Here is a 12860-nt window from a genome sequence, read left to right on the forward strand (position 1 = left end):
GTCTTTAGGCACTTTCTCCATTGAATGCTCTTTCTTTATTTTTATTCTCTCACTTTCTTGGTTCATTTGTTATGGCCCTTCCCACTTTTACAAAAACACACACACACCATTCAAGTTCCAAAAGATGAAGTGGTATAATAGACAAATTTCTCTTATACTGATAGCAAAGTGTAGACCGATAGAGTAGAATGTTCTACAACCAAATTTAACGTTTGACTGCTTTTTCAATTGTTAGGAAAATGTAAGCAAGACTTGACTGAGTTTAAAAAGTTGTGGGATATCTACACAATGGAATACTACTCAGTAATAAAAGCAAACTCATGCCATTTGCAGCAACATGCATGGAGCTAGAAGGGGTTATGCTAAGCAAAATAAGTCATAAGAAAAAAGAGAAATATCAGATGGCTTCACTTATATGCTTCTCAGCAGCATCTTGCCATTGCAGCTTGCTCCAGGACTCCCATTTCTTTGACAGTATGGTGTTGCCTCACACAACATTGTAGAACAGCAAGAGGACCAAATTTGCATTAATAGGGTTCACAGAAAGAAACAAAACCCAAGAACTTTCCCAGGAGGAAAAACTAACTCTCCATTACTGTGGCCTTATTTTTGAACTTTTAATTTGATTCCACTAGTCTCTATTTTTTAGTCCAATGCTATAGTGTTTGATTACCATCTATAATATAGTTTGAAGTCTGGAAGAATAACTGTTCTTGGAGGTAGATATGTACTCCCATCTTCATTAAAGCACTATTATAATACTTAAGTTATGGAAATAAACTAAGTGCCCAATGACAGATGAGTGGATTATCTCTCTCTCTCTCTCTCTCACTCACACTCACACACACACACACTCACACACAAGCAAGTGCTTGCAAATACTACTCTGCTATAAAAAAAAAGATAAGATAAACTCTTACCACTTATGACAACATGGAAGGAACTGGAGGGGGTTGTGCTAAGTAAAAGGTCAGAAGGAGAAGGAAAAATACAAGATGACATCACTGTTAAGTAGAATATAAAGAAGCAAAACAAACTCTAGAAATGTGATAGTAGAATTAAGACTATTAGAGGGGGAAGGGAAACAAATGGGGGTACAGGCCCAATGAACTATGGTGGAGAATTATGGATGCTTTGGTAGTGACTGTGGTATGGTTACATACATTCAAGGAGGTGTGAACCTATACCCTAAAGCATATAGAATGCTGTAAAGCAAGGTTACCTCTTTAAAAAATAATACAATAAAAATAAAGAAAATCCTTGGGTTAGACCTATATAACTACAGCCTTAATTTTATTATTAATGTCAGATAAGGCTTTAAGACATGATAGAATTCTTTGAAAATGTCCCTATGGGATATAGGTCATTAAAAATGCAGAATAATAAAGTGCTTGCAATCGGAGGGAGTCACAGACATAATGTAAAAAAAAAAAAACACACACACCTCATCAATTCACTTAATCTGGCAGTTATCATAGTGCCCATGCAGTCATATGGTTTAATAATTTATTCATATAGCAGATTAATTTTAGGAACATCCTGTGGGAAAATTCAATCTTCATAAAGAAAACACTTGATAACATTTTCCTAGAAATACAGCTCTCTTATGTAGCATTTGGCATTTATATGTGCAAAATGCTGTCAAATTCTTTTTATCAATTACTTGGAAATTTCTATGATCATATTCATATTTCATAATTGAAGAAACCACAACACAGAAAGACCCAATAGATCACTTTGTCACACAACAAATTAGACAGATATTCATCTGTGCCCAGAGACTGAGCTAAGATAGCAGAATTAAGTTCTCAGAATTAAATGATGTGTACTTCAGGATACACATATGTGATCTACTTAAATTAACTTGAAGTTTTAATGCCCCAATGATTCATTTAACAAAGGTAGGGAGTCAACTAGAAGAAATCTGTCTTTGGAATACGTCACCATGCTGCCTCTGTAATCATCTCCAATGTTGTTTTTTTTTTTTTCCTCCAGACTCCAGTGTCCCTTGCTTTTTTGATTGCTACGCAATATATATTTACCCTCTTGGAATCAGTTTTCTGGCAACACCCCATACAAAATAGAAAAGCTATTTTAACAAAATTTACCCTTTTTCAGACACATCTCTCAGCAATCTGACAACTAATTTTTATACTAATCTTTGGTAAACAAACTCGGTTATTTTTTTAAATTTTTATAGCATGTCAATCTCATCTAGGAACATAACCATCCCCACAGATTGAATATGATGAGATATTTTACGATGAGGGGTTTGACAAACTCTCCCCTTTACTTATGACTGCGCAAATCCAGAATCCTTCCTCCACATCTTCCCTGAGATACGCTTTCCCTCTTTTATCACCTGTAAAATTAAAATTCTCAACAATCTATTTCAAAAATTAGAATTCCCACTATGTGCTATTAATAGAAGCTGCTATTTTTCTCTTGGGGAAGTGTTTAATAGTTGCCAAAATGTTTGTACTAAGTCTTTTGGTTCTGGTAACTCATCTGTACGATATATTCATGGTGGTCCCCAGCAATAGATGCTCACATCAGAGCTAACCCTTCACAAGGCAAAGGCATTGGATTCCAGGATGCAGGGATGCCCTCCTGCTGCACGCACAACCCCATGACTGCCCTCCCCCCTTAAACCCTGCAATGTCAAGCAGTTAGAAATCTATGGCTTTAGGTTCAAAGACAGACACACCTTAAAAATAATTCTTGGCATCTTGGAGAAGTAGCACCTTGTAAGTCATTACAATCTAAGTATGATTGTTTACCCACAGGCCAGTAACCAAGGTAGTATAGATAGATGAAGGACGTTAACCTGGGAAGGGCTTGGGCTGTTTCAGGCATGGAGCAGAGTCTAAGGAGACCCCTCTAGTGAAAGCATTGAACAGAGACACTGAAGACCAGCAGCAGAAGCTGGGGATGGTCCGCCATCTTGCAACATTACCACTGGAAGGGAGATATTGTTGAATTGCCTAGTGCAGTGGCCAAGTCTGATGTTATCTTCTCTACCATTACAGCCAGAGCTTTCCTGCTCACCTGCTCAACAATTCCAGGGAGTCTGAGGGAAAAGGAGAGCATCCTAAAGAGTTTCAAGGGTGTCAAATCTTAGCTCAAAGAAAGCTAAAGGATGACTATTTTAAAAAAGTGAAGCGGTACTAAATTAAGTTTTAATACCAAGAGGATAAATAAGGTATAAAAGGTGACCCTAGTATAGTTCACTGCAGACTTCCTCACGCTATCAATTAGCTGTTTATTGAGTAGGCACTGGCCATAGCTGTTGTGCCAGCAATGAAGGTCATGTGGGTCCCTGTGGGCAGTTCTTGGATCCCTTGGGGAATGAATTCTACAACCGGGCACAGACACCAGGATAGGTGCAGGGAAGCACAGGCTACATTTTCTAAAGGACAGGGGTGCATTTTCTAAAGCACAGGCTGCATTTTCTATACTGTCCATAGGTGGAATTTCCCAGGTAGGAGTTTAATTGGCTTACTGTAAAGACTGTTAGTCCTGGGCCTCCCTGGTGGCACAGGGGTTAAGCACAGCACTAAGAAGCTATCTGCAGCCTCTGCTCGGCTAGTTTGATCCCCTGAGGGCCTGGGAGCTGACCCACAGGGCACAGCAGACCTCTCCTGTCTTGCCCCACTGCTGCTCCCCGCAGCAGTGTATTTCAGTCAGTCTGCCTGTTCTGTTCCCCACTCTATCTCTGGTGAATCCTCTCACCTCCAGCATCTCTGGCCTGTACCCCAATTCTTGTATACATAAATAAATAAATCTTGAAAAAAAAACAAAACACTGTTAGTCCTCTCTGCCCACCCCCACCCCTGACCTGTGGTTCTCCACCTTGTGAAATTTGCATAACTGGTTTTAATGACTGTGTTAATCATCTCTGCCTCTGGCTCAGCCAGAAGGCAGTAGTCTAGGCAACAGGGGTCAAGGTGTTCAGCTTTCCCAGCAGGGTGTTCTCTCCAGCAATCAGTAGGTTTGTTTCTGATGTCCCTTCAGCCTCACAGGGACTCAGAGAATTTTATTAAGATATAAAATAATTCAACTTTCAAGTTCCCAGGAAAGCAGTTGGAGTCAGTTGCTGGTTAATCACAGAAATGGGGCAAAGGGAGTGCAATTCAGTGGTCAGAGTTTAATTCTGTTTCTTCCCAAAATTTTAGTGTAAGGGAGTTTCTGTTGTAAAATGGAGGGAATCCTGGGAAAAGGGAAACATGGGTATAGCAGAGCACAAGATGTCTGCAGGTGCAGAGCAAACCCACCCAAAGGATCCTCAGTGGGCAGGCATCAGACAGCCCATCAGACCAAGCCTGACTTGTGGCGAAGAGAATTTCATTACTTCAATTACGCAGTGAAAGAGTGTATGGGGGCTCCAGCAGGGCAAGAGCCGTCCAGCAGGCAGTGCCCTATGGAGGACAGGTCACTGAGTTCTTCACTCACATGCACAACTGCAGACCACTCAGGCTCAGGGAACAACAATGGGGTTGATTTAACAACTGGGGAAATCCAAGAGTTGTTAAGGCCACCATCGGCCAGTTACTCACCCCAGACAGTGTCCACAGCATCCAAAGTCCTAAACAGAAAGCCATTCATCCAAGATGGTGCTGTCCTGTCAACAAGGGCCTGGAGCTCAGGGTAGTCAGCAAACAGAGGGCCAGGACTCAACTCACCACAACTGGAGGCACCCACAGGCAGGGCCGCTGAGATGATGCCATGGCTGCCCCAGCAACAGCGTGAAGTTTGGGGTGGACAGCACATGATGTAGGACCAGGCAACAATGGGGGTGAGGCCTCCAGACAATGGACAGCTCTCAGAGGTGACCTGGACACCTGTTAGCAGCACTGGGCAGCAGTGCCAGTTACCTGGTCAGCAGCGTTACAGCTCTTTGAGTGTCCAGCCCATCCCAACAACAAACAGCTCTTTGAGACACCGGCCCAGGCCTGGTGCTCCTTTCGGGCAGGGTCAGAGGCAGCCACAGGTGCCGACAGTCAGCCCAGCCTCAGTGAAGCTTTTTGGCTTCTCTGCTACGCTTTTCAGCTTCTCTTCTTTCTTCAGGGGTAGTTGCTGGACACATCTGAGGGCATCAGTCCAAGAGAGCAAGTGTCCAGTCCAAGCGAGTGAGTCCAGTGAGTCCTAACAGGCAAGTCAGAGCAAGTTCAGAGTGGCCTGAGCAAGCCCAAGCCGGGCAAGTCTCAGATTGTGCAGGAGCCCAGGAGCCCAGTCCCAGCAAACCCCAAGTTGGCTCTGCCCAGCTGTCTCTTTCCCAGTCCCGCCCACCAGCCTGATTGGACCAATCAGCTCACGGCTCCCACCTGGTCCTTTGCAAGCTCCAGGCACCAGATCCCCAAGGCTGGCCTCTACCTGCAGCCCCAGCCTCAATGAAGCCACTGGGTGAGGCAGTGAAACACGCGCCACCTGCTGCTGTTTGCATGGCCCTAGCAGTGCGCTGGGTCAAGCGCTAGAGCCCCCAGCGGGGCGGGTCTCCTATTTCAGTTTCATGACTAGGTCATGCCTCTACATGGGTCATATGTTCAAAACATGGTGGCTAACTGGCCCCTTGCTTGGGGACTTTATTACATAAATGAACCTACAGTGATGACGTTATTTCTTCAAGGGTCTTGTCTCTGTGTGTTGGTTTCACTAGAAAGATTGTGTAACCCTTCACTAATAGCTCTAAATAGCTGAGGATTTGTCCTGATAATAGAAGTTTGCTTTGTAAATCTCTGCCTTCTAAATAGCAGGAGGGGACAGTTTCTAAGAAACTGTAGGGTCAGGATCTGTCTTGGCCAAATTCCAGCTCCTATGTTTGTTAATTTGGGCATGATACAAGCTTCTGTTTCATCATCTGATAAAATAATAACAATCCCTACCTTACAGGAATACCCTAAGACTAGCAAGAAAAAAATATGCAAGTAAAATGCCCAACACTGTGATGGATGCTTTCTTTTGATTAATATTTTATTAAGATTTAATATTATTTTATTGATATTTAATGTTATTTTTGCTAACACAAAACATTTGTCGTTTACCAGTGGGAAATGCAGTTAGGAAGACAAGATTTTTCCCTGAATGCCCCATGACTTGATGTGAATTTTATTCTATGGGAAATAAATAAGGGGGTGACAGGAGCTTTGGGAAACATGTCGTAATTGGGGGAATTTACCCTGGCAGCAAGGGGCTGTGTGTGTTACACCTGCTGGATGGAAGGAGAGCTTGGAGGCCAGAGGGAAAGAGATGGAACATGAAGGAAAGCTCGCAGCTGAGGCGCGAGGTAATAGGGCCCGGAAAGGAAATGGCAGTAGAGGTGAGAAGGAAGTTATGGACTTGAGGGACACAGGGGAAGAGGCATGTGAAATGTAAGTGCAGTGTGTTCTGTAGACAGCCAGAGGCGCAGAGTCCCGGAGAGAATGCAGGCTGGGGATCGCTTGCCTTCTGAGTCATGGCAGAGAGCAGGTGGACAGAGGATGTCTCTTCAAGCAGAAGGTCAAGGTGAGAGACTCCACACACGACTGGATCTTGGGATTATGCCATCTTGGGCTTTGGCAGAGTAGCACTGCCTTTTTCTCTTACTGAGTTTAGACTGATAGAGCACGATTATCGATGAGGCACTAATCAGTGTTCTTCATTCACAAATTCATTCATTTATCTATGGAAATTCATGACATGACATTCGAAGGCCCAATAACTAGTTAAGATGAATGAAATCCAGGATGCCATCAAATCCTACAGAAGAGCTTGCCTGATGCCCTTCCTACATGTCCTTATCTTTGGGGTGAAAACTGCCTGGAGGCCACTGGGGCTTATAAGCACCTTGGCCATGTGTAGTCAGGCTGTAGCTTTGGAGAAACTTGACAGGCCTTTTGAAGGCACTTTCATTCAACATTTACCTAAAGCATTTGACTCCATTCCATTTTGTATAACCAGCACCCAGTGGGGAGCATGACCTTGGAAGCACATATCCCCTCCCCTGCACCAGGCTACTCACTTTGACAGGCTCTCTCCCTAGCGCCTTGTAACATCGTGAATTTCAGTTTGTAATTAGCATAAAATTACCAATTAAACCTTGCTAGTTAGCAAATTTTTTTAACAAAGCAAAACCCTATAGCTAATTGTTCTTAAGTGCCTACACACTGAGGCAAAGACCACTCGCTACTTACCCTCTCCCACCTCCCAGACCTATCCCCACCCTTGCTCCACCATCTCCATGGCGACCTTTAAAACAAGCCATTACAATTCTGACATGGCACCAGGCTGACACCTTGGGTTGGGATTTAATTTTGAGTTATGACTGCGTTAGGAAAACATATGATGTGGCCGTTTGCTTACAGAAAGGGAGGGGGGAATCATAAAACCCTCCTTTTTTATGAGCTGTCGCTTGATTCGTTCCTGGAGCCCCAAGTAGCAAGCTTCTAAATCAATGTGTGCAGCTGTTTTGGCTTCTTGGAGCCCAGCAGGTGTATTGCTCAACTCGCTGCCATCTCCCTACATTCACATAACAAATAATAATGTCTTATACACACCAGCCATCCATCAGAGTTACTGCCGGTCCCTGAGAGGCTTCCTTCCCTCTTCCCTGCAACCCTTATCCTCCTCATTTCTTTTCTTTTTTCTTCAGCAGTAGATGCACTTCATCCATGGATTTTTGGGTGACACTTTCTGGATGCTTTTCATTAAATAACCTTCAACTCTCTTGGCCAGAGGAGAGAAGAAGAAGGAAGAGAAAATTCACCACACTGTTTATTTGTGTCTGAAAAAAAGAAAACAATGGAAGTATTGTGTCTAGTGAAATCAATTAGTCTTCCTAAGCAGTAAAGGCCCACATCTGGTGTGACTTAAGTTAATGTAAGGGAAAAGGGCTGCAGAGGCCCAGAGACCTTGCGTTCTCATTTCAACAGGTGACAGAGAAGGCATAAAAGGCTAATAATATACTGCAAGTACAGAGATGGTGTGATAAATACTAGGGGGCTTGCATAGGAGGCAAAAATCCTTGCTGGCTCATGACAGCCAAATAAATGTTCCTTCGTTAGGCTGACCATTGGCTTCAGGGACGGGCTAAGTGCCAACTAGGGAGTATTCCAAAGGGTCAGCCAGCCCATTTCCCAGGGAAATGCAGAGATAAGAGCTAGGACTCCTGAAGCTTGGTGGTGGGAAAGGCGAAGACAGACTTGACAACCTGTGGATTCTCCGATCAGTGTGGGTTAATTGAGAGAGGGCTATGACAGTGCCAGGCATGAAGATGACTACGCAGCCGGGGCTGCGGTGTGATTCAAAGGCATGACTCGGAACTTGACCTTCTAGAAGGGTTGCTAGACTTAGCCAATAAAAATGCAGGACGCCCGTTAAATTTGAATGTCAACTAACAAATGAGAAATTTTATAGTATGAATATATTCAATGTAATTTTTTGACATATTCATACTAAAAAAGGTGCTGTTTATCTGGAAATAAAATTTCATTGGGTGTTCAATACTTTATCTGGCAATTCTTGGTAGGAATTTGTATTTTTTGCTTATATACTCGCCATTATTTTTCATATCATGTTATGGGTCAAAATAAGAAATATCCATAATGAAAGGATATTTGTCTTTTCTACAAACCACTGTGATAACATTACCCAGTACCCTTTGAAAAAGGATACATAGAATAGATCCTTTAAATGTTATTTTCAAAAATAAATGTCATTCTTATCTGAAGAGCTAGAATATTCCTTCATCATAAATGCCCAATTTGCCTTGATTCCTAAAGAGTTTGGAGCTTAAATTGTTGGTCTCTTCCAGAAATCATTTTGGCATAGGTCCATTTTTCACAAAATGTGTTCTACAGAACACCATGAAAAAAAACACATAGTGGTATCCCTCTCTTGGAAGTTTATAGTACTTTTTAGCAAATTAAAGGGCCCAGGGAATTTGTAGTAAAAAAAAAAAAAATATATATATATATATATATATATATATATTAGCTTTTCTTCACCCAACATTTGCTTAATTCGTTTGATTACAGAGCAATGTTTTCAAGTAATACCTATTTACACCCAGCAGAACTAATTACCAGAGTAACTTAGTTGACAAATGCTGGCTTAAGATTTTGTTGTTTATTTTCTCTTCAACCTACAGGACTTTCACCTTCCATTAAAATATTACCTAACTTGTTCTACGTGTATTTTATTGTAAACCATTTCAAGTCTTTCTTCAAAGCATAGAAGAGATAATGCTATAAACAAATAAGTAGTCAAATGCACAGAGCTGGTTGACCTGTGTCACAGAACTAGTACACAAGATATTCACAAGGGACCTGTGAACCCAGAACATTCAGAGATTAACAGGTATTTTTTTTAAAAGATTGATTTATTTATGCATACTGGGATGCAGGCCAGAGGTGTGGATGTGAGAGGACTCACTAAGGACATAGTGGGGAGCAGAACAGGCAGATCTACTGAAACACACTGCTGAGGGGAGCAGCGGGCAAGGCAGGAGAGGTCTGCTGCACCATGTTGGGTCAGCTCCCTGGCTGGGGATTGAACTCATGCCACAGTGGCTGGCGATAGCTTGACAGTGCTAAGACTAAACCCCTGCACCACCAAGGGAGGCATGGTCAATGAGTATTAAAGAGAACTTCTCCTTCTGCCCTCTCTACAACACTGCTCATGAATGTGAGGGTGCTATTCTACCCAAACAACTTTGCCGTCAGCTCCTCTCCCAAGGTAGCTCCTCACCTAGGTGGGAGCCTCACAGGGCTCTGCCTCTCCCCATGACAACTCTCTCCCAGGTGTTAACTTCCATCCCAGAGGCAGCTGAATTTAGCAGGAGCTCCAGGCTTGGGAGTATATTATACATGTAATACTTGAGGACCCTTCAGGGATAAAGGGGGGTGGGGATCATGTGAGTTATTATTCTAACAGTCTCAATTATTAACTTAGCCCTCAGGCGAGACCCCCTTGGTACCCACCAATCATTCCAGCACAATATAAATCTATCTGACTAGAGAAATCTCATTCCAAAGGGGAAAGACTCCCTTATTTATACCAAGGTTGATGGCAGGTACCAGAAACCTAGAATGACAGGATAGTCCACGAGTATTTTAATTTTTATTATTTTCTTAAACCAGTTTCCAACAGCTGGTCGCCAGTTGCCCCCTAACATGGACACATGAAAGCAAAGCCTCCAGCACTGTGCCAGCCGGGATCAGGGAAGAAACACAGCTCTCATAAATCAAGGCTGCACTGTTCTACAGCTTTAGCTCAATGAAGTACATGTGTACAGGATAAAGGCAATGGGCTCGGAGGGGGAAGGAGAGCTCCTCCCCAAAGGATAAGCCCGCACCAGCTTGGATAAAGCTTTTGTCATCTTCTCAGTCTCCTTGCACCCATCAAGACCACATGCTTCCAAGGGAAAAGGTTCTAAGAGCCTACTCCTGGCTTTTGTAAAGAGGAGCCTGATCCCCATTGTTTGAGCTTCAGAGAGATGATCTCTCAAGAGAGCAAAGCGGAGAAGATCTGAGCATAGTTCACTTTTGACCTGCAGGATGGAAGTTCACTAGAGATAATGTGGTAGATTTGGGGCTGGTTTCTAAAAAAGAGAAAAGGAAGGCCTTAAGGAAGGAAGCAAAGGGGAAAGTGGTAGAAAAAAACAATGAAAAAATACACAAGCTTTCATGAGATCAATGAACTTTCATTCAGAGAAATGACTTTCCAGGGAACCACTCATAAGCTATTCAAAGAACTTTAAAGCTAAATATTAGTTCTCAGAATAAACTTTTAGAGTTCAAGAGATTAGCTCAAGAACACAGAAATGGTTATTGATAGAGAAAATATGGCTTTGACACTAGATGCTAATGTGGGGAAGGAAATCCTAAGTAACTCCATCTAGTGCACCATTCAGTTATTCACTTGTGTGAGTTTCAATTCTATGTCCTGAATTGTGACAGGTGACTGCCCATGTAGGGTGGGAATCCCAGACTTAAGAAAGATATTGATAACAGCACAATAACATTAGTGTCCCTTAATACCCAGTTACAACAAGGGATAGATCAACAGGACAATATATAAATAAGGAAACACCTCTAAATGAGGAGCTGTACCAAATAGGTCTGAGAGATGTCTATAGAACACTTCACCAAAAACTGCTGCATACTGCTCCCCTCAGCAGTCTACTTCGTCCGTCTGCCTGTTCTGCTCTCCACTCAGACTCTGGTGAATTCTCTCACCCTCCTGCGCTTCTGTCTGTACCCAGTGCTTGTATAAATAAATAAATAAATCTTTAAAAAACAAAACAAAAAACTGCTGCATACACATTTTTTTCTAAGTGTACATGGAACATCTTGAAGATTAGACCATATCTTGAGACAGAAGTCAATTGACAATAAAACCACAAAGATTGAAATTATACCCACTAACTCCTCTGACCACAATGCCATAAAAATAGAAATCAACCCTAAGGAAAAAGAAGAACAGGAAAAATTGTGAATATATAAAGATTAAAGAATATGTTGCTTAATAGCTATTGGATAAAAAAAGAAAATTAAAGCTGAAGTTAAAAAATAACTAGAAACAATGAAAATGATGACATAAGCTACAAGAATCTATGAGATGCAATAAAACAGTTCCTAAGGGAAAAGATAATTGGAGTACTGGCCAATATTAAGAAGCAATAAAATCTCAAATAAACAGACTAATTGTTACACTGAAAGCATTTTGGAAAAAATGAACAAACAAAACCCAAAGTTAGTAGGAGGAAGGAAATTTGTAAAAAAAGAAGAGCAGAAATAAGTGAAATAGAGATCAAAAAGACTACAAAATATCAGTGAAACTTACCGCTTATTCTTCAAGAAGATACCAAAATAAATAGACATCTAGCTCTGCTAACTAAAAAAAAGAGAAAATATTAATAAAGAGAATCACAAATGAAAGAGGAGAAATCACTACAGACAGTACAGAAATAAAGGATCATCAGAGAATACTATAAACAACATATACCAATAAATTTGAGCATCTTGAAGAAATGGACAAATTTCTAACTAATATAGTCTACAAAGACTAACCAAGGAAGAAAAAGATGAAATGGACAAACCTAGTACAAACATGGAAATTTGAAGATTAATAAAAAATCTTCTGAAAAACAAAAGCCCAGGACCAGATGACTTTACAAATGAATTTTATCAAACTTTCAATAAAGAATTAATGTCCAGGGCCTCCCTGATGGCACAAAGGGTTAAGACACAACCTATGAAGCTATCCACAGCCACTGAAGCACAAGTTCGATACCTGGCCAGGGAGCTACCCACATGGCACAGCAGACCTCTCCTGTCTGCCCACTGCTCCCCTCAGCAGTGTGTTTCAGTCAGTCTGCCTGTTCTATTTTCCACTCTGTCTCTGGTGAATCCTCTCAACCCCCCACACACACACCTCTGGCCTTTATCCCAGCTCTTGTATGCATACATAAATAAATCTTTTTTTTAAAAAAAGAATGTCCATCTTGCTCAAATTTTCTCTTAAAAGAACAAGGAAAAGGAATCCTCCCTAATATTTTTGATACCAACATTACTCTAACACAGAAACCAGACACAGAAAACACAAGAAAATTATAGACCAATATTCTTGATAAGCATCAATACAAAAATTTTCAACAAATTAAATAATAGCAAGCTGAATTGAACAACATACCACAGGGATTATATACCATGATCAAGCAGGATTTACCCCAGTGATCCAAGATGATTTAATAAATCAATCAATGTAATATTCCCTATCAATAAAAGTAAAGATAAAAAATCATGATAATATCAGTAGATGAAGAGAAAGCACTAGATAAGCTTTAGCACCCATTTGTGATTAAAGTCTAATCAAGATGGGAA

General features: G+C 41.5%; 2 long non-coding RNA genes across 4 annotated transcripts in view; one reads left to right on the forward strand and one right to left on the reverse strand.

Moving 5' to 3' along the window:
• Positions 1 to 7754, reverse strand: part of LOC129145161 (uncharacterized) — a 105036-nt gene extending 97282 nt beyond the window's left edge. The window contains exons 1-2 of the long non-coding RNA XR_008550315.1: positions 7533 to 7754; positions 4557 to 5145 (exon numbers count right to left, since the gene is read on the reverse strand). This is a non-coding gene — a long non-coding RNA (uncharacterized LOC129145161). The remainder of the gene's footprint in view (positions 1 to 4556; positions 5146 to 7532) is intronic.
• On the forward strand, positions 6161 to 7774 carry LOC119236554 (uncharacterized). Of its 3 annotated transcripts, none has more exons than XR_008550316.1 (3): positions 6161 to 6316; positions 6391 to 6501; positions 7628 to 7774. It is a non-coding gene; the product is annotated as an uncharacterized LOC119236554 (long non-coding RNA). The 3 variants fall into 3 exon arrangements; XR_008550318.1 differs by having other exon boundaries at positions 7631 to 7774; XR_008550317.1 differs by having other exon boundaries at positions 6258 to 6283.
• The last annotated feature ends 5086 nt before the right edge of the window (positions 7775 to 12860 follow it).

This window comes from Talpa occidentalis, unplaced genomic scaffold (genome assembly GCF_014898055.3).
Source record: "Talpa occidentalis isolate TD23 unplaced genomic scaffold, MPIMG_talOcc4v2.1 talOcc4.9, whole genome shotgun sequence".
Taxonomy (NCBI): domain Eukaryota; kingdom Metazoa; phylum Chordata; class Mammalia; order Eulipotyphla; family Talpidae; genus Talpa; species Talpa occidentalis.